This window comes from Scyliorhinus torazame, chromosome 29, assembly GCF_047496885.1.
Source record: "Scyliorhinus torazame isolate Kashiwa2021f chromosome 29, sScyTor2.1, whole genome shotgun sequence".
In the NCBI taxonomy this organism is placed as follows: Eukaryota; Metazoa; Chordata; class Chondrichthyes; order Carcharhiniformes; family Scyliorhinidae; genus Scyliorhinus; species Scyliorhinus torazame.
Genome location: NC_092735.1, coordinates 12,694,358 through 12,720,162, shown reverse-complemented (window position 1 = coordinate 12,720,162; position 25,805 = coordinate 12,694,358). Strand labels below are relative to the sequence as shown.

At 51.1% G+C, this 25,805-nt stretch overlaps 1 long non-coding RNA gene across 1 annotated transcript; it reads left to right on the top strand.

Annotated features, from left to right (window-relative positions):
- Window positions 1–310: 310 nt before the first annotated feature.
- Window positions 311–25,146, top strand: LOC140403872 (uncharacterized). The gene is made up of 2 exons (XR_011938426.1): window positions 311–485; window positions 23,698–25,146. It is a non-coding gene; the product is annotated as an uncharacterized lncRNA (long non-coding RNA).
- Window positions 25,147–25,805: the final 659 nt, after the last annotated feature.

Sequence of the window (25,805 nt, the reverse complement as noted above, 5' to 3'; positions counted from 1 at the left end):
AAACATGTTCCACTACTCAGAACTTTCAGGATTTGCAATGTATCTTTCAGATCAATTAGGAAGTCCTCCGCCCATCCCTTCGGGTTTCATTTTCCTATTTGCATATCCGACAGCCATTTGCCAATCACCGTCCTCGAACCCAGCGGTGCCGCGCCGATTGGCTCGCACATGAGGGACGCCTTACTTCCTATTGGTTGCTCGTCCTACCAGTCATGCCCGTCGCGGCGTTATGATTGGTGGAGTGGGTTTGGGGGCGGGTCTGTTGCTGGTTGGCCTCTTCCCCCCCCCCAACCTGAGGCGAGTCCGATGAGCCAATGAAGGGAACAGTTGCATTTTGATAGCGCCTTTCACCACCACTGGCAGTCCCAGAGTGCTTTAAAGTCAATGGAGTACTTTCTGACACTGTCATGGTTAGAATGTGGGAAATGCAGCAGCCTTGCTACGCTCCAGTTAGCTCCCTCAAGCAGCACTGTGATAATGAGAGGGTAAGTTCTTTTTTTGTCATGTGAATTGAGGGATGAATGTTGGCCAGGACTCTGGGGGAAACACCTCTGCTTCCTTTCTGACTGAGAACCATGGAATCTGAGAGGGCAGGTTGAACACCTCATCCAAAAGACGGTACCTGTGACAGTGCAGCACTACCTCAGTCATTAGGGTGACCAGCTTTTTCAAAATTCATAACCGAAGGGCCGGCACATGATGGGAGCGACTGGGTTTTTGCCTGTCCTTCAATCTTCATTTTTATCCTTCTGCACATCTTTTCTTGGCCTGCACAGTTAGTGAAATGTACCAAGAGTTGTTGGTCAGCTTTATCATAGAGCATACAGTGCAGAAGGAGGACATTCGGCCCATCGAGTCTGCATCGACCCACTTAAGCCCTCACTTCCACCCTATCCCCGTAACCCAATAACCCCTCCTAACCTTTTTGGTCATTTAGGGAAATTTATCATGGCTAATCCACCTGACCTGCACGTCCTTGGACTGTGGGAGGAAACCGGAGCACCCGGAGGAAACCCACGCAGACATGGGGAGAACGTGCAGACTCCGCACAGACAGTGACCCAGCCGGGAATCGAACCTGGGACTCTGACGCTGTGAAGCCACAGTGCTATTCACTTGTGCTACGGCGCTGTCAAGTCGAATTAGGTGGATTGGCGGCACGGTAGCACAGTGGTTAGACCGCTTCACAGCTCCAGGGTCCCAGGTTCGATTCCCGGCTTGGGTCACTGTAAATGCGGAGCCTGCACATCCTCCCCGTGTGTGCGTGGGTTTCCTCCGGGTGCTCCAGTTTCCTCCCACCATCCAAAGATGTACAGGTTAGGTGGATTGGCCATGCTAAATTGTCCTTTGTGTCCAAAAGGGCTGTGTGGGGTTAATGGGGTGGAGTTGTGGGATTGAGTGGGGAGCTCTTTCCAAGGGTCGCTGCAGACTCGATAGGCCGAATGGCCTCCTTCTGCACTGTAAATTCTATGATATATTTCCCCTTAGTGTCCAAGGATGTGCAGGTTAGATTGCGGGGATAGGGCAGATTGCGTGGCGGAGTGGGCTTGGGTAGGGTGCTCTTTTGGAGGGTCCCCAGGCTCAGTGGGCCATATGGCCTTTCACTGCACTGTGGGGATTCTATGTCCTATGTTGTTTCAATTTAAAGGTTTTAATCCTCGTCGATTTGTGGCAGATGGAAGAAGTTGATGTGGGGCCCTGTCTTTGGTGACGCAGCCCTGATGGCTACCGGCGGTGTTCACTGGTGGATGGATGATGGCTGCCAGCGATGGTTGCATGGTGTACCGAAAACAACCTCTCTCTAAATGTCGGAAAGACCAAGCAACTGATCATCGACTTCAGGAAGCGTAGCACGACACACACTCCCGTCTGCATCAATGGCTCCGAAGTAAAGATGATCGATAGAGGGCGGCACGGTGGCACAGTGGTCAGCATTGCTGCTTCATGGTGCTGAGGTCCCAGGTTTGATCCCGGCTCTGGGTCACCTTCCATGTGGAGTTTGCACATTCTCCCCGTGTTTGCGTGGATTTTGCCCCCACAACCCAAAGATTTTTATTTTTATTTTTATAAATTTAGAGTACCCAATTCATTTTTCCAATTAAGGGGCAATTTAGCATGGCCAATCCACCTAGCCTGCACATTTTTGGGTTGTGGGGGCGAGACCCACGCAAACACGGGGAGAATGTGCAAACTCCACACGGACAGTAACCCAGAGCCGGGATCGAACCTGGGACCTCGGCGCCATGAGGCAGCAGGGCTAACCCACTGCACCACCGTGCTGCCCCCCACAACCCAAAGATGTGCAGATAGGTGAATTGTCCACACTAAATTGCCTTTAATTGGAAAAAATTAATTGGATACTCTAAATTTATAGAAGAAAAAGATGGTCGATAGCTTTAAGTTCCTGGGGGTCACCATCACCAACAGTCTGCCCTGGTCCATTTACGTTGATGCAACAGTCAAGAAAGCTCAACAACGTCTCTACTTCCTACAGAAGCTAAAGAAATTTGGCATGTCTGCATCAACTCTCACAAACTTCTACAGATGTGATTTGGAGAGCATCCTATCGGGCTGCATCACAGCCTGGTGTGGCAACTGCTCGGTCCAAGATCGCAAGAAACTGCAGAGTGTGGTGAACTCAGCCCAACGCATCACACAATTTTGCCGCCCGCACATTGATTCTGTATACACCTCCCGCTGCCTCAGGAAGGTCGGCAGCATTATCAGAGACCCCTCCCACCAGGGCATCACGGTGGCGCAGTGGCTAGCACTGCTGCCTCACGCCGCCGAGGACCTGGGTTCGAATCCCGGCCCTGGGTCACTGTCCGTGTGGAGTTTGCACGTTCTCCCCGTGTCTGCGTGCGTTTCACCCCCACAACTCAAAGATGTGCAGGCTCGGTGGATTGGACATGCTAAATTGCCCTTTTAAAAAAAAAAAAATTTTAAACATTTTTCCTTTTCTGAGCTACCAAGCCAGGGCCCAGAATCCAGCTCCTCGCCCGCTCCAAAAAACCAATTCAAATTGAATCCAATTCATGGTCCCCACAAGAGAGACACACCAGATCTGAACCAAAGGCTCAATCTACAGACACTTGATCTTAACCAAAAGGCCGAGAAGCGATCTAAATTTCCTTTTAATTGGAATAAAAAATAATTGGGTACTCGGAATTTTTTAAAAAAGATATGCAGGTTAGGTGGGGTTACGGGGATAGGGTGGGGGGGCTGCTCTTTTGGAGGGTTGGTACAGAGTCAAGGGGCCGAATGGCCTCCTTTTGCACTGTAGGGATTCTGTGGGATTTGTGCACAGTTTCTGTATCTTGGAGGCAGGGAGATGAGAAGAGTCAGAAAGGGGTGGGGGGTGGATGGTGTGGGTGATGAGGTTCATTCTGTTCTCGCTGTCCTCGAGGAAGGTTTGCCTCACTCGTCTAATCCTTTTCTTTTGGCTGCGTTTATTCTTCAGGCGCACCGGTCGCTGGCAACGGAATTCTCTCTTCCCACTGCTGGTCAATGGGATTTCCAATTTAGCCACCCCACGCTGCCGGGAACAACAATAGCCGGAGAAATCTGGCTTCTGTTTCCAGCATCCGCAGCCTTTTGCTTTTACACATCGAAACGCCTTGGGAAGGCAGGTCCCCTCAATATTTGACATATTGGGAGACCAATGGCAGGAGTCTGGGGGGTGGGGCAGTTGAAGGGGGAGTTCATCTCCCAGAATATAGAATCCCTACAGTGCCGGAGGAGGCCATTCTGTCCATTGAGTCTGCACTCAACCTGGGCCCACATCCCGCCCTATCCCTGTAAGCCCACGCATTGATCATGGCCAATCCACCCTGTACTGGGCCGGCCGGACCAAAAAACGGCTCCTCTCTCCAGTGGGGCCGGCCCTGATCTTGGTTCTTGGCTTCGGAGGTGGGAGGTGGTCCACAAGCTTTTGCACTGCCCCTCCCGTGTTTTTACAGTGTACGCTACGGGTCCCGTTCGGTTCACCACAATCCCTGGTATCCACCAGGCACTGTCTCCGAAGGTCCGGACGTATACCATGTCCCCCGGTCGAAAGCTTCTGTCCCACGGCACTGTAGCACAGTGGTTAGCACTGTTGCTTCACAGCGCCAGGGAGGCAGGAGAATTTTGGGGGGGCGGGATTCACGCCGACCCCCGGCGATTCTCCAACCCGGCAGGGTGTCGGAGAATCCCGCCCCTTATCTCCGTTCTACTTTCCCGCTAATATCAGGGGACGTTAGACTACGGTGGGTTCTGGACCTCTGGCCCATCAGCACTTCCACCGGTGCCACTCTGGTTGTTATGTGTGGCGTGGTATGGTAGCTGAACAAAAAACGCACCAACCTTGTCTCCCATGGCCTGTTTCCTTGTGAATGTCTGCACAGCTCGTTCAGCCAGACCGTTTCATAGAGGGGGTAGGGGGTGATCCGGACGCGTTTCACCCCGTTTGACTTTGTGAAGTGCCCAAACTCCTCGCTAGTATCCGTGAACAATACCTCCGGGGTGCCATGGGCACTGATTGAGAGGCGTAGCTTCTCGATGGTAGCCTTCAAAATGGTGGACGGCATCCAATGGACGTCTAACCATTTGGAATGGTGCCACTATCAGCAAGAACATCAAACATTGAAAGGATCCGGCAAAGCTCTCCTGCAGGCACCCCCAAGGCCAGCCTGTCCATTCCCAATGGTGGAGGGTGCGACTGGTGGGAGTTTCTGATGTTCCTGGCACATGGTGCATTGCTGGACCAACCGCTCGATGTCGCCATCCAAACCTGGCCACCATACGTAGCTCCCGGCGAACATCTTCATGTTTGACACCCCCGAGTGTGAATTGTGTAGGACTTTCAGTCTAGACTTCCTGCCCTGACTCGGAATCGGAATGGGAGCTCCCCACAGGAAGATGGCGTCCTCCACGCTGAGCTCTCAGTGCTTGGCATTGTAAACCCACGGTTCTGTAGACAGTTTCCCTTGTCGACTCCCATGCAGGGAGACATGGCGGAACTTCACCAAGGCCGGGTCCTTCTGCGTCCAATTGCAAACTTGCACAATTGTGACTGGCAAGGTAACCATAAAATTTAAAGTTGATATGATGTCAACCATCACCAGTGGTGATTGGGGGGGGGGTATCAACAATGGGAGTTGGCTCACAGCGTCTGCGTTTGCGATCTGCGTGCCCAGGCGATACGCATATACTTGTATGCTGCTAACAGGACCGCCCAATGCTGTATTCAGGCAGATACCATCGGCAGAATTGCCTTGTCCTCTTTTAACAACCTGAGCAATGGCTTGTGGTCGGTAACGATCGTGAAACAACGGCCATTCACGTATTGGTGGGATTTCTTCACAGCGGAAACGACAGCCAGCCCGTCATTCTCAATATGATCTTAATTTCACTCCTCCTTGGGCAAATTCCGTGATGCGTTGGCTCCATTCCGTCATCCACACGGTGGCATCACAAGTAACCAAAAAAGGCCTTGAGGGGTCGTCGTGGGTCAACAAGCCCAAAAGATAGGACGTACTGGCGCTGGAGGGTGGGCAGAGGAGATTCACTAGGTTCATCCCAGAGTTGAGGGGGTTGGATTATGAGGAGAGGTTGAATAGACTGGGACTGTACTTGTTGGAATTTAGAAGGATGAGGGTGGATCTTATAGAAACATATAAAATTTATGAAGGGAATAGATAGGATAGATGCGGGCAGGTTGTTTCCACTGGCGGGTGAAAAGGGGGCATAGCCTCAAAATAAGGGGAAGTAAATTTAGGACTGAGTTTAGGAGGAACTTCTTCACCCAAAGGGTTGTGAATCTATGGAATTCCTTGCCCAGTGAAGCAGTAGAGGCTCCTTCATCAAATGTTTTTAAGATAAAGATAGATAGTTTTTTGAAGAATAAAGGGATTAAGGGTTATGGTGTTCGGGCCGGAAAGTGGAGCTGAGTCCACAAAAGATCAGCCATGATCTCATTGAATGGCGGAGCAGGCTCGAGGGGCCAGATGGCCAACTCCTGCTCCTAGTTCTTATGTTCTTATGTAAGGCACCGGGCGCGCCCGGAAATAGTGCGGCGTGGCTCCTGGTTCGACTTGGATACGGGCTACGGCCCCTTTTATTTTCCCCAAACCGGGCTGGAATACATCTGGGTATCGTCCTCGCACCTCAGTCAACCCTCCAGAACCTGTTTGGAGGATGTGCTGCCACTGCAGCCGCAAATGGCGCAACCAGTCCCGACCCAACAGGCTGGGCCCGTGGCTGCGCACCACGATAAGTGGGAAACACCCCTCCTGGCGTCCATAAACAACAGGGGTCATCGTAGTTCCTGCAATGTCTAATGGTTCCCCCGTACAGGTGGCCAACCTGGCCTGTGTGTCAGTTAATGTAAGGGTCTGTATACCCTGCTTGTTGCGGTCGATTGTCCTCTGGGCGATCACGGAGACCGCTGCGGCAGTGTCCAACTCCATCTCAAGTGGGCGACCATTGACCCGTACTGTCACCTTAATGGGGGCCACACGGGAGCTGCCAAACAGTGCAGCTGCAGGCAGTCGTCCTCCGTCTCCATGTCCTGGGGATGCAGTCACTGCAGGTTCATCCAAATGGAAGGTACGGCCCCTGGGCTGGCTCCAGTTTCTGTCAGAACGCCGGCGCCTCTGGCGTCCCCAGGACTGTCATCCGCGACGGGGTCGGCGCCCACAAGTCTGACACGGACATGGCTCCTCATCCATTGGTTCTGGAGAAGGCTCCCTTTGGGGAGGAATGTTTGACGGCCACTGGCGTTGATCCGGATGTCGCCTCGCCCAAAGTACCGCAGGGGTGCGGGGGGACGCTTTCGGACGGAAGGAGTTGCGCCCCAAGGCATGCACCTCCATTCCCTGTATTCCTGCACTCCTCGTTCTGCGCTCTCTCGGGACAACACTATTTGAATGGCCTGCTGTAAAGTCAATGTTGGTTCAGCTAACAACTTTCTCTGGGTGGCCGCATTGTTAATACCGCAAACCAAACGGTCGCGTAACATTTCTGACAAGGTCTCACCATAGTCACAGTACTCTGCAATCCTTTTTTAAAAAAAATTATTTTTATTGAGGTTTTCATAAAATATCAATAACAAAATGAAAAAGGAACCCAACAGGGTTAAGTACAAAACACAGACTAAGAAAAAAGCAACCCTCCCTACCCCTCTCCCCCCTGTACAGAAATAATAATTTAACATTAACACCCCGACTTAACACAGCAGGTATATACACCCCCCTCAGAACCTCCAGTGTAAATAACAAAAACAAAAATAAAATAACCCCCCCCCCCCCCCTCCCCGAGTTGCTGCTGCCGTTGACCAAAGTCTATCGTTCTGCCAGAAAGTCTAAGAACTGTTGCCATCACCTAAAGAACCCTTGTACCGATCTTCTCAAGGCGAATTTCACCCTCTCCAACTTAATAAACGCCGCCATATCGTTGATCCAGAATTCCACGCTTGGGGGCCTCGCATCCTTTCACTGAAGAAGAATCCTTCGCCGGGCTACCAGGGGCGCAAAGGCCAGAATTCCGGCCTCTTTCGCCTCCTGCACTCCCGGCTCCTCTGCGACCCAAAATATTGCGAGCCCCCAGCCCGATTTGACCCTGGATCCTACCACCCTCGACACCGTCCTCGCTATGCCCCTCCAAAATTCCTCCAGCGCTGGGCATGCCCAGAACATATGGGTGTGATTTGCTGGGCTCCCTGAGCACCTAACACACCTGTCCTCACCCTCAAAAAACCAGCTCATCCTTGTCCCGGTCATTTGTGCCCTGTGCAGCACCTTAAACTGTATGAGGCTGAGCCTCGCGCACGATGAGGGAGAGTTCACCCTCCCTAGGGCGTCTGCCCACGTCCCCTCTTCGATCTCCTCTCCCAATTCCTCCTCCCACTTACCTTTCACCTCCATCACCGAGGCCTCCTCCTCCTCCTGCATCACCTGGTGAGTTTCCAAGATCTTCCCCACTCCCACCCACCCCCCCGAGAGCACCCTGTCCTGTACTGTGTGTGGCAGCAGCCGCGGGAATTCCACCACCTGCTGCCTGGCAAACGCCCTTACCTGTAAGTACCTGAAGGTGTTCCCCGGGGGGGAGCCCGTACTTCTCCATCTGACCCAGGCTCGCGAACTTCCCGTCCACAAACAGGTCCCCCAACTTTCGTATCCCTGCCCTGTGCCACCCCGAAAGCCCTCCATCTGTTCTCCCTGGGACGAACCAGTGGTTCCCCCGTATTGGGGTCCACACCGAGGCCCCAACTTGCCCCTTGTGCCGCCTCCACTGCCCCCAGATTTTGAGGGCAGCCGCCACCACCGGGCTCGTGGTATACCTCCTTGGAGGGAACGGCAGCGGCGCCGTTGCCAGCGCCCCCAGACTCATACCCACAAAAGACGCTGTCTCCAGCCTCTTCCATGCAGCTCCCTCCCCCTCTATCACCCACTTGTGCACCAACGTCGTATTGGTGGCCCAGTAGTACCCACAGAGGTTGGGCAGCGCCAGCCCCCCCCTATCTCTACTCCGCTCCAGGAACACCCTTCTCACCCTCGGAGTCCCTCGCGCCCACACAAACCCCATTATACTCCTGTTGACCCGCCTAAAGAAGGCCTTCGGGATAAACACGGGGAGGCACTGGAACAGGAACAAAAACCTTAGGAGCACCGTTATTTTGACTGACTGCACCCTACCCGCCAAGGACAGCGGCAACGCGTCCCACCTCTTGAACTCCTCCTCCATTTGCTCCACCAGCCTTGGGAAATTAAGCCTATGCAGGGCCCCCCAGCTCCTGGCATCCTGGACCCCCAAATACCTGAAGATCCTCTCCGCCCTTTTTAGTGGGAGCTCACCAATCCCCCTCTCCTGGTCCCCTGGGTGAACCACGAACAGCTCGCTCTTCCCCATGGTGAGCTTGTACCCCCAAAAATCCCCGAATTCCTTCAGGATCCTCATTACCTCCGGCATTCTCCCCACCGGGTCCGCCACATATAGCAGCAGGTCGTCCGCATAGAGCGACACCCTATGCTCCTCCCCACCCCGCTCCAACCCCCTCCAGTTCCTCGACTCTCTCAGTGCCATAGCCAGGGGTTCAATCGCCAGTGCGAAGAGCAGGGGGGACAGGGGACACCCCTGTCTCGTCCCTCGGTGCAACCGAAAGTACTCGGACCTCCTCCTATTTGTGACCACACTCGCCATTGGGACCTCATACAATAGCCTAACCCACCTGACAAACCCCTCCCCAAACCCAAACCTCTTCAGCACCTCCCACAGGTACCCCCACTCTCCCCTATCGAAGGCTTTCTCAGCGTCCATCGCCACCACTATCTCCGCCTCCCCCTCCCTCCCCGGCATCATGGTAACGTTCAAAAGTCTCCGCACATTCGCGTTCAACTGTCTCCCCTTCACAAACCCCGTCTGGTCTTCATGGATGATCTGCAGCACACAATCCTCAATCCTCGTGGCTAAGACCTTCGCCAGCACCTTGGCATCTACATTTAGCAAGGAAATCGGTCTGTAAGACCCACACTGCAGGGGATCCTTGTCCCGCTTCAGGATCAAGGAGATCAATGCCCGGGACATCGTCGGGGGCAAGGCCCCCCCCCCCCCTCCTTTGTCTCATTGAAGGTCCTAACTAGCAACAGGCCCAGCAGGTCCATTATTTTTTTGTAGAATTCGACCGGGAAACTGTCCGGCCCCGGTGCCTTCCCCGCCTGCATGCTCCCTATCCCTTTGGCCAGCTCCTCCAGCCCAATCGGGGCCCCCAGTCCCGCCACCAGTCCCTCTTCCACCTTCGGAAACCTCAATTGGTCCAGGAAGCGGCCCATCCCTCCCTCCTCCGTGGAGGCTCGGACCGGTACAATTCCTCATAGACGTCCCTGAAGACCCCATTGATGCCAACCCCACTCCGCACCACACTCCCTCCCCTGTCCTTAACTCTCCCGATCTCCCTAGCTGCGTCCCGCTTCCGAAGCTGAAGCGCCAGCATCCGGCTTGCCTTTTCCCCATACTCGTAAATCGCCTCTCCCTCTCTCCCCACTCCCTCCGCTCCTTGTGGGCCCTAATGGAGATCAGCTCTCCCCTCACCACCGCCTTCAGTGCCTCCCATACCATCCCCACTCGGACCTCCCCGTTGTCGTTGGCCTCCAGGTATCTCTCTATACTTCCTCGGACCCGCTCGCTCACCTCCTCGTCCGCCAACAGCCCCACATCCAAACACCACAACAGGCGCTGTTCCCTCTCCTCCCCCAGCTCTAAGTCCACCCAATGCGGGGCGTGGTCCGAAATGGCGATCGCCGAATACTCGGTATCCTCTACTCTCGCTATCAGCGCCCTGCTCAAAATACAAAAGTCGATTCGGGAATAAGCCTTATGGACATGTGAGAAGAATGAAAATTCCCTAGCCCCCGGCCTTGCAAATCTCCAAGGGTCCACCCCTCCCATCTGGTCCACAAACCCCCTCAGCACTCTAGCCGCCGCCGGCTTCCTACCCGTCCTAGACCTGGAGCGATCCAGTGCCGGATCCAGCACCGTGTTAAAGTCTCCCCCCATTATCAGGCCCCCCACTTCCAAGTCTGGGATCCGACCCAACATGCGCCGCATAAAACCCGCATCATCCCAGTTCGGGGCGTACACATTGACCAGCACCACCCTCTCCCCCTGCAGCTTACCACTTACCATTACGTACCTACCGCCATTGTCTGCCACAATGCTCGACGCCTCGAACGACACCTTCTTTCCCACCAAGATCGCCACCCTCGATTTTTGGCATCCAGCCCTGAATGAAACACCTGGCCTACCCACCCTTTCCTCAATCTTACCTGGTCTGCCACCTTCAGGTGTGTCTCCTGGAGCATGACCACATCCGCCTTCAGCCCCTTCAGGTGCGCGAACACGGGGCCCGCTTGACCGGCCCGTTCAGTCCCCTTACATTCCAGGTTATCAGCCGGTTCAGGGGGTTACCCGCCCCCCCTCCCCTGACGACTAGCCATAACCCCTCCTCAGCCAGCCACGCGCCCGCACCCCACGCCCGGCCCGTTCCCCACAGCGGCAGACCCCCGTCTCAACCCCCCCCCACTCGCTCCAGCTCCCCCTTGACCATAGCAGCAGCAACTTGATTCCCCTCCCACCCCCCGGCTAGGACTCATCCTAACTGTTTTACTCCCCACATTACACTTCCGCAAGTCAGCTGACTCCTGCTGACCCCGGCCACTCCCGCCTCTCCTTCGACTCCTCCCATTGTGTGACACACCCTCCTCTTCCGTTCCCCATCCATAGGCTCTCCCCCTCCCCCTTCCATCCTAAGCGCGGGAAACAACCCTCGCTTCTCCGCCCCCGCCCCCTCCAGTCTTCAGCGCGGGAAAAAGCCCGCGCTTTCCACCTTCCAGGCCCCGCCACCTCTGACGCAGCTCCTTTTACAGGCCCAGTCCCCTCACCCCCGACTCGGGCCTCCCACTCCCCCGCAGGGCCCCATCTCACCGCCGGCCATCTACCCCTGTTCCATTTGCTTACCCCCCTCCAAGAGCCCCCACGACCAGCCCAACCAAAACAGTACCCGACCCACCCTAACCACCCTCACCGAACCAGAAAGAAAAAAAAAAGAGCAAAGGACCCCCCCTCAAAAAGTAACATATCAACCGCAGTCCCCAAACGCCCATCCTGACCCTCAATCTGTGTGCAACTTCTCGGCCTGAACAAAGGCCCACGCGTCCTCCGGAGACTCAACATAATGGTGCCGGTCCTTGTAGGTGACCCACAGTCGCGCCGGCTGCAACATGCCAAACTTCACCCCCTTCCTGTGCAGCACGCCTTCGCTCGATTGTACCCGGCCCTCCTCTTCGCCACCTCCGCACTCCAATCCTGGTATATTCGAACCTCCGCGTTCTCCCACCTGCTGCTCCTCTCCTTCTTGGCCCACCTGAGCACACACTCCCGATCGACGAACCGATGGAACCGCACCAGCACCGCCCGCGGAGGCTCGTTAGCCTTGTGCCTCCTCGCCAACACTCTATGGGCCCCTTCCAGCTCCAGAGGCCCCTGGAAGGACCCCGCTCCCATCAGCGAGTTTAACATGGTGACCACATAGGCCCCCACGTCCGGCCCCTCGGGGAGGCCCAGAATCCGCAGATTCTTCCGCCTCGACCGATTCTCCATCTCCTCGAACCGCTCCTGCCATTTCTTGTGGCGCGCCTCGTGCGCCTCCACCTTTACCGCCAGGCCTAAGATCTCGTCCTCGTTGTCGGAGATCTTTTGTCGGGCCTCGCGGATCGCCAACCCCTGGGCCGTCTGTGTCTCCAGCAGCTTATCAATTGAAGCCTTCATCGGCTCAAGCAGGTTCGCTTTAATCTCTCTGAAGCAGCGCTGGATACCCTCCTGCTGCTCCTCCGCCCACTGCCTCCATGCTGCCTGGTCTCCGCCCGCCGCCATTTTGTTCTTCTTCCCTTGCACCTTCTTCGGGTCCACCACCACCATTTTAGTCGCCCCGCTCCTGGTAAAAGCCATATACTATCGGGGAACTGTTGTAATCGCCTTCCCACACCGGGAATCGAAAAAGTGCCGTTGGGGGCCCTGAAAAGAGCCCAAAAGTCAGTTTTTGCGGGAGCCGCCGAATGTGCGTCTTAGTTCCGCATAGCCGCAACCGGAATCCTGCATAGCCTGGATAGAGAATCGGCAAGGGATTCTCCTGGGGTCCTCTCAACGATATTAAACCGGTAACGCTGGACAATCGTGGACGGGGTTGGGTTAAAATGTTGCCCCACTATGTTCACAAGTTCATCAAACGTTTTGGTGTCCACCCAGCTAGGTACATAAGGCACCTAATCACCCCAAATGTATGCGGGCCGCAGGCAGTGAGCAATATGACCACCTGGCGCTCGTTTTCGGTGATGTTGTTTGCCCGGAAATAATAATGCATCCATTGTGCGTACTGGTTCCAGCTTTCCAGCGCAGCGTCAAAAGCATCCAAACGTCCATACAGAGGCATGGTATAATAGAAAACAACTTCCAACTTATATCCAACAAAAATCCAGGGAGGTGGCTTCAGCAGTGTAGACAGCTATTCACTTTAACCCTCGTCGCCAGTTTTGTGAGGGCCACGAAGAATCCAGCACGAGTTGAAGGATAGAAAAAAATAACATTTATTTACAATAACATATATATACAACAGCAGCAACTCCCTTGCTGCTCACTCTCCTCTAGCCGGTTCCAAACTGGCCAGCTTTATTTATGCAGGGAATCTCCTAATGATTTCTCCCCCCCCCCCCCCCCCCCCTCATTGGGGAAGCTCATACTCCCAAAGGATTGTGGGATTTCCATTAGTCCCCAGCCAGTAGTAAGCAGGCAGGTTATAACAGTGTGAGTGCCTCATCCCTTTTGTAGTGTTTATGTCATGCCCCTTGTGGTGATGCCACCTCTGAGTGTCCTGACTGCCCATTGGTTGTGTCCTATTCTGAGTGTTCATTGGTTGCATGTTTGCATATCATGACACAGTTAACACAAAGTTTGGGTTAAAATACACCCACAGTTAGAATGAGAGCATCTTAATCAGCAGTAGTGAGGATTTAGAGCAGAGAAAGAACAACAGATGGCAGCAGATGGCCACGGATAGACAGACATAGAGAGGAACCCCTCAGGGACCTGTCTGAATGGCAGCCATTTTGAGCAACTCCCTCACTGAAACTCTGCAACATTAAAGTAGGCCTGAAGCTTGCAGAGTTTCTGCAATTTTGTATTTTGCCTTTTATTTCTGCTCTGATTTTTAAATATTTTGTATTTTCTCACTTGTCAGACACTTAACCCAGCTATGAGTGTGCTTTGATTAATTAATAATAATCAATAGTGACCTGTTTTTCTAGATCTTACTGTGCTTGCACGGCTGTTAATTGTTTCGGCCGCACATGTTATTTAGGCTAAGTGGTTAGCACTGCTGCCTCACGGCGCTGAGGACCCCGGGTTCGATCCCGGCTCTGGGTCACTGTCCGTGTGGAGTTTGCACATTCTCCCCGTGTCTGCGTGGGTTTCACCCCCACAACCCAAAGATGTGCAGGGTAGGTGGATTGGCCACGCTAAATTGCCCCTTAATTGGGACAAGAACATGAATTGGGCACTCTAACTTAAAAAAATAAAAATAAAATGTTATCAGTTGTGGTCATCCAAAGCATGAGAAGATGAAGTTTAATTGATGGACGTAACATCTGATTGGTGGCAGATGAGGAACAACATGAGGAGCTATGTTAGCTGCAAAGACTGCTTAGAACCTTGAGGTCCCTGCACTCTGTGAAGAACTGATAGAGGCTCAGTTTTCTTTTGGGGAGAACGGTATCACAGGCTTCAAGAGATTAGAGCAGTGCCAACAATCCAGCATAAAGAGCCATTGTTCCTTAGGCTCAAGTTGCAGCCAAGGTGGAATAGTCAACCATGGACGACGAATAGGAAGGGCCAGGAATGGAGGGACTGATCATGGTGCCCACCCATTGGGACCACTCAGCAATTTGGTAATGTATGTACTGACGTGGCGGTAATGTGGGTAGGGGGCCGGTTTAGCTCACTGGACGGGTGGTTCACGGTGCGGAGCGAGGCCAGCAGCGTGGGTTCAATCCCCGTTCCGGCTGAGGTTAATCATGAAGGCCCCGCCTTCTCAACCTCGCCCCTCGCCTGAACCTCAGGTTAAATCACCACCAGTCAGGGCAGCACGGTGGCACAGTGGTTAGCACTGCAGTCTGACGGCGCCGAGGTCCCAGGTTCGATCCCAGCCCTGGGTCACTGTCCGTGTGGAGTTTGCACATTCTCCCCGTGTTTGCATGGGTTTCGCCCCCACAATCCAAAGATGTGCAGGGTAGGTGGATTGGCCACACTAAATTGCCCCTTAATTGGAAAAAATGAATTGGGTACTCTAAATTGAAAAACAAAAAATCACCATCAGTCAGCTCTCCTGCTCTCCCCCTCAAAGGGGAAAGTAGCCTCTGGTCATCTGGGACTATGGCGACTTTGTTTTACTTTAGTCCCTCCTGAACAGCACAGTGGGTGTACCTACATGTCATGGACTGCAGAGGTTCAAGAAGGCGACTCACCACATTTTTACAATTTACAACAACCCCACACATCCCCTAACCCACCAAGCTGCCTCACCCCTGTCATAATATACACCAGTATATCATGGTGCAGACACACACTGATGGACACACAGCAAAACCGATCAACACACACAACACCGCAGCCAATCACCAGTTAGAGCACACTCACTATAAAGACAGAGGGCATCAGTTTTCCCGCTCATTCGGGATGCAGCCTCTCAGAAGGACAGAGCTTATAGCACAGATCTTCACCATGTGCTGAGTGCATAGACTGGTTAGGACAGGCATAGGTCTTTAGTTTAATCTAACATCGTGTTAACCCACAGTGAAAGTATGTTCAACAGCTTCTAGCTTAATAAAATAGTGTTGCACTATTTTAAGTGTTGGTAGTCTGTATGTGTTCCACGGATCCAGAGCACCCAACACATCATGGTACCAGTAGTTGAGGGATGTTAGAACTTCTTACACCTACCTGCAAGTGATCTGCCTTCCACCTGCATACAGCCATCCTGCAAAATGGATAGCGTACGCCCGCCGCCGCCGCTCCGCATCACCGGTAACCTCGGGGCCAACTGGAAGATATTCAAACAACCCTTCCAGCTCTACCTTGAAGCCACAGACCGGGAAGCTGCCTCAGACACCAGGAAGATCGCTCTCTTCCTATCCACGGCGGGGACCATGCCATCCACATTTTCAATTCTCTCACCTTTGCTGATGGTGAAGGTAAATCAAAATTCAAGACAGTCCTCCTTAAGTTTGACAGTCACTGCGACATCGAGGTGAATGAAAGTTTCGAGCGCTATGTATTACAACAGCGTTTGCAGGGTAAGGATGAACCTTTCCAGTCCTTTCGCACCCACCTCCACATCCTTGCGCAGTCCTGTAATTATGGGTCCACCTCCGACTCCATGATACGCGACCAGATCGTTTTCAGTGTTCAGTCGGACCCCCTATGCCAGCAGCTCCTCAAGGGAAAGCAGCTCACCCGAGCGATTGCCATCGAGACCTGCGTGCTACACGAAAACGCCACTAGTCGGTATTCCCACATCCAAGCGGCTGAAACGGCGCGGCAACGTCCCCACGAGGCAGAATGGATCCGGGCAATCGAGCAGCTCCAGGGCCTCAGCCTGGATGAGGGCGGCCATTTCGCGCGCTTTTCGCGGACTCCCACGCTTGTGTGCACCGAACGAGGGGATAGCGACGGCGACGAACATACTACGCAGGCGTGCACCACGTACAGCCGCGCTGCGCATGCGTGGTGGCGCAGCGAGCGTACTGACGCTACAACGTGCGGCAACTGTGGCTCTGCCTATTTAAAGCGGCAATGTCCTGCCAAATCCTGACGATGCCTGAGATGTGGCAAACTTGGCCACTATGCTGCATTATGCAGATCAGCTAAGCCTGCCAACTCTTGTCGCTCCAGCCAGCCTCGCAGGAATGTCCGGGCCATTCAATCCACAGTTGACGAATGTGATATAAAATAGTTACTTTAGAGATATTAGTTAATGTAATGTAGAAATAAGCCACTTTGATTCTGGCAAGTAGAGACAAAGGATCTTAGACCGCATGGAAAAAAGCAGGAAGAGGTGTGTCTATGAGAGTGATGCTGAATTGATAGGGGCCGGAGAAAGGGATTGGAAGTGAGCCAATCAGAATAGATCAAACAAGTCAGGAGGGACATAGGATGACCTATGGGTGTCGAGTATATGAAACTTGATGCCATTTGAATGTATCAGTACTGATCTCTTTGTCTGGGACATTCACTTAGTCCCGGAGCTGCAGAGAGCACCATGTTATCTGTATCACTGTGGACTAAGTTTAGCTTGCAAGCTGAATAGAATAACTAATGTTATACTTGCAAATCCAACTCGACTTTTATTGAGGCCAGACTGACGGATAAAGAAATTTGGGATTCAACATTTGGTGCCGAAAACCGGGATTTCTCAGGGCGATCCTGGTCCAACTGCGAAATCAGAATTAGACTGATTATGAACAGGAGGATGGGGAACAAGGGGCCCTCAATGTAGAACTGGAAAATGACCGCGCATTGATTGTTCCCCTCTTCTTATCGTCTGATTCGTCTGGTCACTCGCGGTTGGCACAGAAAGACCGCCTCGCCGAAATCACAGGTCAGTCTGGGGATTAGCAATTTAATTGAGGGGATTTCATATTGTTGATTCGGCTTGGGTTAGGGTTTTGGGTTGATGTGACATCTCAAATGATGATTCAATTCCAAGTATAAGGGTTCAGAGGCTGATGGGACTTCAGTAGTGAAGGTTCAGTCTATTATATGGGTTCAGGGGCTGATGGGACTTCAGTAGTGAAGGCTCAGTCCAGTATAACTGTTTTTAAATCTGAAGATGGTTCAACTCTATGTGTGAGTGTTTTAAATATATAGTTGATTAAGCTAAAATTGTCTCCTTGGACTGTATTGGCGAAAAACGCAGTTCCGAGGACTAGTTGAGATTGTGGGGAATGCTGCATATTGGTTGAAGCAGAAGTCTCTCAAAGGGTTAACAGCAGCAGGCAAAATCAAAAGACAGACAGTGCTTCTCACTCAGGCTTTGAGATAACAGCAGCAGCCTGTAGTGTAATCGGATACCTTTCCTTTGAGTCAGTGAACACCAGCAAAGTTACGTTTTGAATTAATTAAAGGAAACCAGTGGGTTTCTCCACCTCTTTGATAAAAGTTATTATTTTCGAAAGCAATTGATTGAAATTGCCAGAATCTTAAGTTTTACTTACTTGAAATAATGTTTATCTCATTTTATCAGGAGATTAATAGAAACTTAAAGGAGGTCACGGACAGCATTTAAAAAAAAAAAAGTGTAAATCTGGAGATGATAGTTGATTTTGCCAACACTTATGTGAATGTAAAAGGAAAAAAAAAACTTGTTAAAAGAAAAATTGTTAAGATAAAGAAATAATTAAGTTGTAAATTTTATACAAGTTTGTGTTAAGCAAATTGTAAATTTGGTTCTGAGTTGAGATCAGAGCTAAGCTTGCAAGTTGCAGTAATTCAATTTGAATTTTCAAACATTTTTAAGTTTAAAAAAAAAAGCGCAAGTAGAGACAGGAAAGACGCGGGTCAAACAAGAGATGAGCTACGTAGTTCAATGGCTGGCCTTGAATTGACAGAAAAAGAAAAATTCAATAATTTGGAAAAGTCAGTAAAAGTTCCGTCTGCACCCATAGCATGGTCTGCGCTCATTCCAGAACCACCAGAGTACAATAATATATACCCAGTCATTGCTCCCCAGATTCCAAATATGCCAGAAACTCAAGCCCTTTTGGATGATAGTGTGGGTGATAGTGTGGGTCCGGATTTACCAACTTCACGACCAGAAGAGCAAAAGGAACTCTGTCCCACAAGCCCAGTTAGCTCTAGGACAAGATCTCGGACAGCGAGAGAGGGGCTTGACCCTCACCAGAAACAATTAAGCATATCACCTAAGTCTCTCCAAACTAAGGAGAAACCACAAGATTTGGGAACAAAAGAAGCTGAAACAACTTCTTTTGAAGAGAAAGAACTCCCCCTAGTGACAGGGAGAGACGTTGAAGTCTTGGAACAACCAGGGGAAATAGCTAGAGTGCCCCCTGGTGACATTCGGAGACAGTTACCGATTAGGAAGATGCGAAACCCCGACGCAGTGACTGCGGGAGCGAACCCCACGATAGACGTTTCCTTCCCATGGACACCCAGTGAGATGATGGCTATTATGTCTACAATCCCAGATAGAAAAAAATCTCCTGCTGCCTTCATGGATTCCTTGAGGACTACCATCTCAATTTATCAAGCTGATTTAAGGGACCTCTGGGCCCTAGTCCAGCAGATTTTAACACCAGCAGAGTACCGCAATTATCTTAACCACCTGAATTATGCAAGTCATGCCGCACTTCAGCAGGCCTATGCGTTAGACGACGATAGAAGGACACAGATCTTGAATGCGTTGAATAGCACATTTCAAAGGCCCATAAATCTTTCTGTTATCTTAGACCTAAAACCTAAGAAGACTGAAGAGCCAGAGGAATTTCTGGAGCGTTTTAATGAAATCTACCGGGGGCAGTCAGGCGATTTGCTGTATCAAAATGGTCAGAATTCCCCTCAATATTGTGCTATGTTAATGCATTGCTTACCACCTTCTGTGGTTACTGCTGTGAAATGTAATAACATGAATTGGACAGAGAACGACCCTTCCCAGATGGCAAGGGCAGTCAGATTTTATTGGAAGGAGGGTGTAGGCCAAGAAGGAGGCTCAGTTACAAAGGTTAAGACTGAGTATGTAATGAAAAAGGATGATTGGCGATCCCAACAAGCGGCAGAAATGGTAGTTTATCAGCAGGAGCCCCAATATTGTGACTTTGGGTGGGTGGATCAGCGAGGAGGAGGATACCAAACCCACCCAAAGGGACCCTCACCCCCTTTTTATGGCCCACCGAACGAATCAACAGCTCTACAACCGCAGCCCCCTCTGAGGGGCCATTGGTCTACTGGAAGAAGAGGACGGGGCAGAAATAGAGGGAGCAATGCATGTTTTAATTGCGGCCGTGTAGATCACTGGCAACAGGAATGCCCCTTTAAAAGACAGGCAGTTGAAGGAGATTATCCGACCCAAAGGAGAGGGTACCCACCAAGGGGAGGACAGACGAGATACACTGACTTCTCCCAGGAAAACCCTTTCCCAACACAGGATTGACTAGCTAATTTAGCCATAAGGACTCTCCAATCGGACAGGGAACCTATTATCTCTCTGCAGATAGGAGATCAACATCACTCATTTGTAATCGACACCGGGGCAGCCATGTCTTCTGTGCAATCAGCACTTAAATTACCATTATCCGACCACACGCAGCAATTGTCAGGTGTGTGAGTATCCTATTTCTGAACCTGTGACAGTCACTTACGAGAATAAGTCTGCAGAGCATCAGTTTGTAGTGACTACTGGATTGGACTGTAACTTGTTGGCCCGAGATTTACTGTGTATCTTCCAGCTACAGCTAGAATGCGGAGATGAGGGGGTAACGGTTACATCATGGTGGATGAGACAACAGTGCTATATTTCTATCACCCCCCAGTGGTGGACGTTAGACGTTGAACAGTCACTGCATCACGTTACCCTAGCCTATGACAGAACTGGGCGAAACAGGGAGTTGGAGGACAAATACCGGCCATTACTTGAGACCGAATGGCCAGTCGAGGTTACAGCCACCGTCACGGGAAAAGAAGGTACAGCCGATTTTGTTACAATATCACCACATTTATGGCCACAGTCAGCTTCGGTAAGCCCTCATATTACACGTCAGGTCCATGACCAGTACCATGCCAGGGATATGGGGCGAATGGTCAGGAGGGCAGTGGATCATTCGGATCCAACAGAGTACGCACTTCAAGTCATGCCGGACGGCACTACCATAAAAAATTTTGAGGTACCTGAAACAATTAACACTCGACTGCAGCATCACAGGGGACATGATGTGTTGGAATATGTCAATCCACAGGTCTGGGCGGAATACCCATCACAAGTGGGAAGGACAAATGTTACACCTATTAAGGTGATGATTAAGGATCATGTAAAGCTACCTTCCATTCGACAATACCCCCTGGAATCTCAAGCTGCTCCATCAATAGATAAATTAATTCAAGAACTGTTGAAACAGGGTATTTTGGTCCCTTGCCAATCAGAATGTAACACCCCCATACTTGCTGTGCCTAAACCAGCCAAACCAGACCAGTACCGATTAGTACAGGATTTACGTTCAATTAATGCCATCGCACAGCCGTTGCATGCTCTCGTCCCTAACCCTGCCCACATACTGGCTCAAATTCCAGCTCAAGCCCGGGCCTTCGCCGTAATTGACCTTCAGCACGCCTTCTTTGCCCTCCCACTTGCGACTGAAAGTCAATATTTGTTTGCCTTCACTTACAATGGACAGCAGTATACCTGGACCCGACTGCCACAGGGGTTCGTCAATTCACCTACACTCTTCTCCTGATGTCTGCAGACCCAACTCCAGGCCTTGACATTGGAGCATGGTTCCACTCTGGTGCAGTATGTAGATGACATATTGGTGGCAAGTCCTGACGAGCCCAGTAATAGGGATGATGTGATCCAATTATTGAACCACCTATCCTCGTTGGGTTATGTTGTTTCACAAGCAAAGGTCTTGGTGGCTCAGAGAAAAGTTAAGTTCTTAGGAGTTTTACTTACAGCCACAGAAAGAAGTCTCGAACCCAGTAGGATTGAACCAATATGCCAATTCCCCGCCCCTACAATAGCCAAGGAGGTTCGTCATTGGCTGGGTATGATGAATTATTGTCGGCAGTGGATACCAAACATCGCTGTCTATACAAAGCTGCTGACGCCTTACACTAGTAAAGAGGGAAACTTTATTCTCACCACCGAGGCACTCGAGGCCTTCCGTTGCCTGAAGCAGGCCTTGCTACAAGCACCGGCCCTCGGTAGGCCCCTATACGACCGACCATTCCAGATATACTGTACTGTTCTGGAAGGATGTTCAACAGCGGTACTCACCCAGCAACATGGGGACAAGCACCGGCCCGTAGCATATTACTCTTCGAAACTCGACCCAGTGGCGTTGGGCCACCCTGTTTGCACCCAGATCTTGGCAGCGATATACAATAGTTTGCAGGCTGCTGCCAACATCACTCTCCAACAGGATATTACGGTGTATAGCTCCCACTCGGTAATCGCACTATTGGGGCAACTGCAGACTCAGCATCTTACCGCAGCTCGTCAGAATAGGTATGAAATATACCTTTTGAACAATCCACGTCTGACATTTAAATACTGTACCACTATCAATCCAGCCTGTTTTCTTAGCGGTCCCCCTGTCAATGAGGACGCGCCTGGTCACGACTGTTTAGCCTTGATTCAGGAAACTACAACAATAAGGGACGATCTGAGTGATATTCCGTTAGAACAACCTGACATGATTATGTATGTTGATGGCAGTGCATTAGTAAGCCCCACTGGCCGGAGACTGTCCGGTTATGCAATCGTAGATCAGGATGGTCTGATTCTAGAAGCGGCAGCTTTCCAGACCCCTTACTCAGCACAACAAGCCAAACTTTTTGCCCTCACCAGTGCCTGTATACTTGGGGGAGATCGCCGGGTAAATATCTACACTGACTCCCGATATGCTTTCGGGGTAGTTCATGACTTCGGACAACTCTGGAAGAATAGGGGATTCCTTACCTCGGCAGGCACAGAAATATCCCACCGGGGTTTAGTTAATGACTTACTGCAGGCCCTCCTTCTGCCAGCGCAGATTTCCGTTATTAAATGCACTGCCCACACGAATGGTGCAACCCCAGTTGACGTTGGTAATGAACGAGCAGATTGTGCAGCGCGAACAGCCGCGCAAATTCAGCAAGTGATGGTGCCTAAGATGTTAAGTCAGACTAAACGATCTACTATAAATATGTCTGCTTCTGACAAGTCAATGCCAACCATCCAAGACGTCATAAGGTTACAGGAGGACGCTCCTGAGAGTGATAAACAAATGTGGAAACGGTTAGGTTGTACATATGATTCTGTTTCCTCTTTATGGAACACGCCTGCACATCAGACTTGTATGTCTGATGTGCTGGCTTTATGGGTCATTGAATGTGTACACTTTGCAACTCATTGTGGGGCTCGAGGGACTAGTGATTTGTTGCTGGACACTTGGTGACACCCTAAAATGCAGGGGTTGGCCCAAAGTATCAGTAATCGGTGTTTGATTTGTCAGCAATATAACACCGGAAAAGGTATCCCTTGTGGGAAGGGGCAAACCCCGTTGCCCAGTGGTCCCTTTGAGACGCTCCAAATGGATTAAATTGAGTTGGAAAGGTGTCAATGTTATAAATATGTTTTGGTCATTGTGGATGTGTTCAGCAGATGGGTCGAGGCGTATCCGACTATCGATAATAAAGCTGCTACTGTGGTTAAAGTCTTGATGAGGGAAATCATTCCCCGGTACGGTATACCAGCTCAGTTAAGTTCTGATAATGGGCCTCATTTTATTGGACAAATTAACAAGGAGTTTTGCTCCCAGTTGGGCATACGCCAGCAGTTACACTGTGCTTACAGATCGCAGGCGGCCGGGTTGGTTGAGAGACACAATCAGACCCTCAAAACTAAATTGGCTAAATTAAGAGCAGACACGGGACTGACATGGCTTAAGTTGCTCCCCGTTGCCCTCTTCCAGCTGCGGGTTACACCTGCGGGACCGGCCCGGCTCTCTCCCGCCGAGATTCTTTATGGCAGGCCTCTTAGAACTCCCTGGAGCCTGCAGGTTCCCAGACTGGTTCAGTTTCATCAGATGACTGAAGAGATGACCACCTATGTTCTAGCCCTCACGCAAGTGCTCAAGGAGTTCCATGGCCAGGTCTGCGCGGCTCACCGGCCATCGCCCCAGTACCTAGCTCACTTTCAGTCCAGCCCAGTAGTTATGTCATGGTCAAAAATTGGACTAGGAAGGGATCAGAGCCGCGATGGGACGGGCCCTTCCAAGTTCTCCTTACCACCCCCACAGCAGTTAAAGTGGAGGGGCGAAGTGCTTGGGTCCACCTACATCACTGTAAATTGAGTCCATCTCCACTACTGTAAAAGGTCGGATACTAACCTGCCTCCCTTCTCCAGTGCTATTTTACAGGTGTGGAGCATGATGGAGTGGCTACGCATCGTCTGTATGATATTTGGCCTCACTCCGCTTGGCGTGTTATTGGCGATGGGCATGGAAAAGGGGAATATTATGTATCTGTGTAGCCCCAACCAATCTACAAGGATACATCACCTCTGCAAAGGTGATGTTCTTCGCTGCCCCCATATACGAGGACATGGTATCGACTCATGGAAGGTCATCAAAGTTAAGGAGAATGCAGGAGTCATGAAGTAGTTGCACCGGTCCCGGCGATGGGAAGGGAACATTATATGGACATTGCCTTGTTTTTGGAATACATGTAAATTCGATTTTGGATGTGTTAAGAGTGGTGCAATAAAGGTAAAATCAGGCTGTCAGAAGAGCGTAGGAAGAGGCTATGAGAAAGTGAAAGGGACTAGAGAGAGGATGGGGCGTATGAGAAGGGAAGTACAGCTAGAACGTAGGTTACCGGGAGATACACTTAAGTTAATTAAAGGCCAAACTGAGGAAAACCCGGGTAGTAAACCTTGGGAGCCCTCGGGGCAATAACCAAGGAGTTGTCTCAGCTACGGTTGTTTGCAATGCAGAACCGGTATGCTCTTGACTATCTTCTGGCCCGTGAGGGTGGGGTATGCGCCATAGTGCAGGGCAAGTGTATCATGGGAGTTCAAGACTTGACCGCTAACATCACTAAATTTATGGATCGCATACGGGATCACTTGGACGGGATGCAGGATCCTGGCTCTTGGGGTAACTGGGGATTTGGAGGTTGGAAGGACTGATTGATAAATATGGCCATGTATCTAGTGGTAGCTATCGGCTGCATCTTTGTGGGCCTGGCCATCCTTAAATGTGTGATGGGTAGAATGCGGGGTGCACTGGATCAGATCACCGCCCCAAAAAATTTAACTGTTAAAATCCATGAGGGTGAAGCAGATGAAGGGGGGCTAAGACAGGAATTGGAAATGCAGCGACGGATCTTTTTAGATGGGGAACCGTAGCTATGGATTGGATAGTCCGGTTATCATGGAATGATAAAAGGAGGGAATGACGAATGTGATATAAAATAGTTACTTTAGAGATATTAGTTAATGTAATGTATAAATAAGCCACTTTGATTCTGGCAAGTAGAGACAAAGGATCTTAGACCGCATGGAAAAAAGCAGGAAGAGGTGTGTCTATGAGAGTGATGCTGAATTGATAGGGGCCGGAGAAAGGGATTGGAAGTGAGCCAATCAGAATAGATCAAACAAGTCAGGAGGGACATAGGATGACCTATGGGTGTCGAGTATGTGAAACTTGATGCCATTTGAATGTATCAGTACTGATCTCTTTGTCTGGGACATTCACTTAGTCCCGGAGCTGCAGAGAGCAACATGTTATCTGTATCACTGTGGACTAAGTTTAGCTTGCAAGCTGAATAAAATAACTAATGTTATACTTGCAAATCCATCTCGACTTTTATTGAGGCCAGACTGACGGATAAAGAAATTTGGGATTCAACACAGTCACCGAGCCCGATTCGGACCTGCTACCCAATATTGACACTGAGGACCCGAAGGCGCCTTTTTGAGTCGGCATCATTACAAAAAACAGTGTGTCCCGAAGCAAAGAATCCAGCCTCTACCGGTATACAGCATCGATCCAGACGATGAGTAGTGTGCCACCCTTACGGTCAACCGGTCCCACATACGATTCCGCCTGGACACCGGTGCCTCCGCCAATCTCATTGACCTCCAAAGCCTTCGTGTCAAACCAGCCATCCTGCCATCAGCCTGCCAGCTATTAGATTATACTGACAATGCCATTGCTGCCAGCGGCTCATGCCAACTTGAAGTGACGCACAGGTCACGAAAAGCCATCCTTCCCTTTGAAATCGTGGGCTCCTCGAAAGCCTCCCTGCTTGTCGTGCAGGCGTGCAAGCTGTTGAACCTAGTTCAGAGAGTTCACTCTCTCTCTCCTGATGACACGTCTGCCTTTCGGACACAGACTTCAGGGCGCAGCTCGACGCCATTATCAACCAGTACCACGACGTCTTCGAGGGCATGGACACGCTCCCGTACACCTACAGGAGTTTATTAAAACCGAATGCCACGCCTGTGGTGCA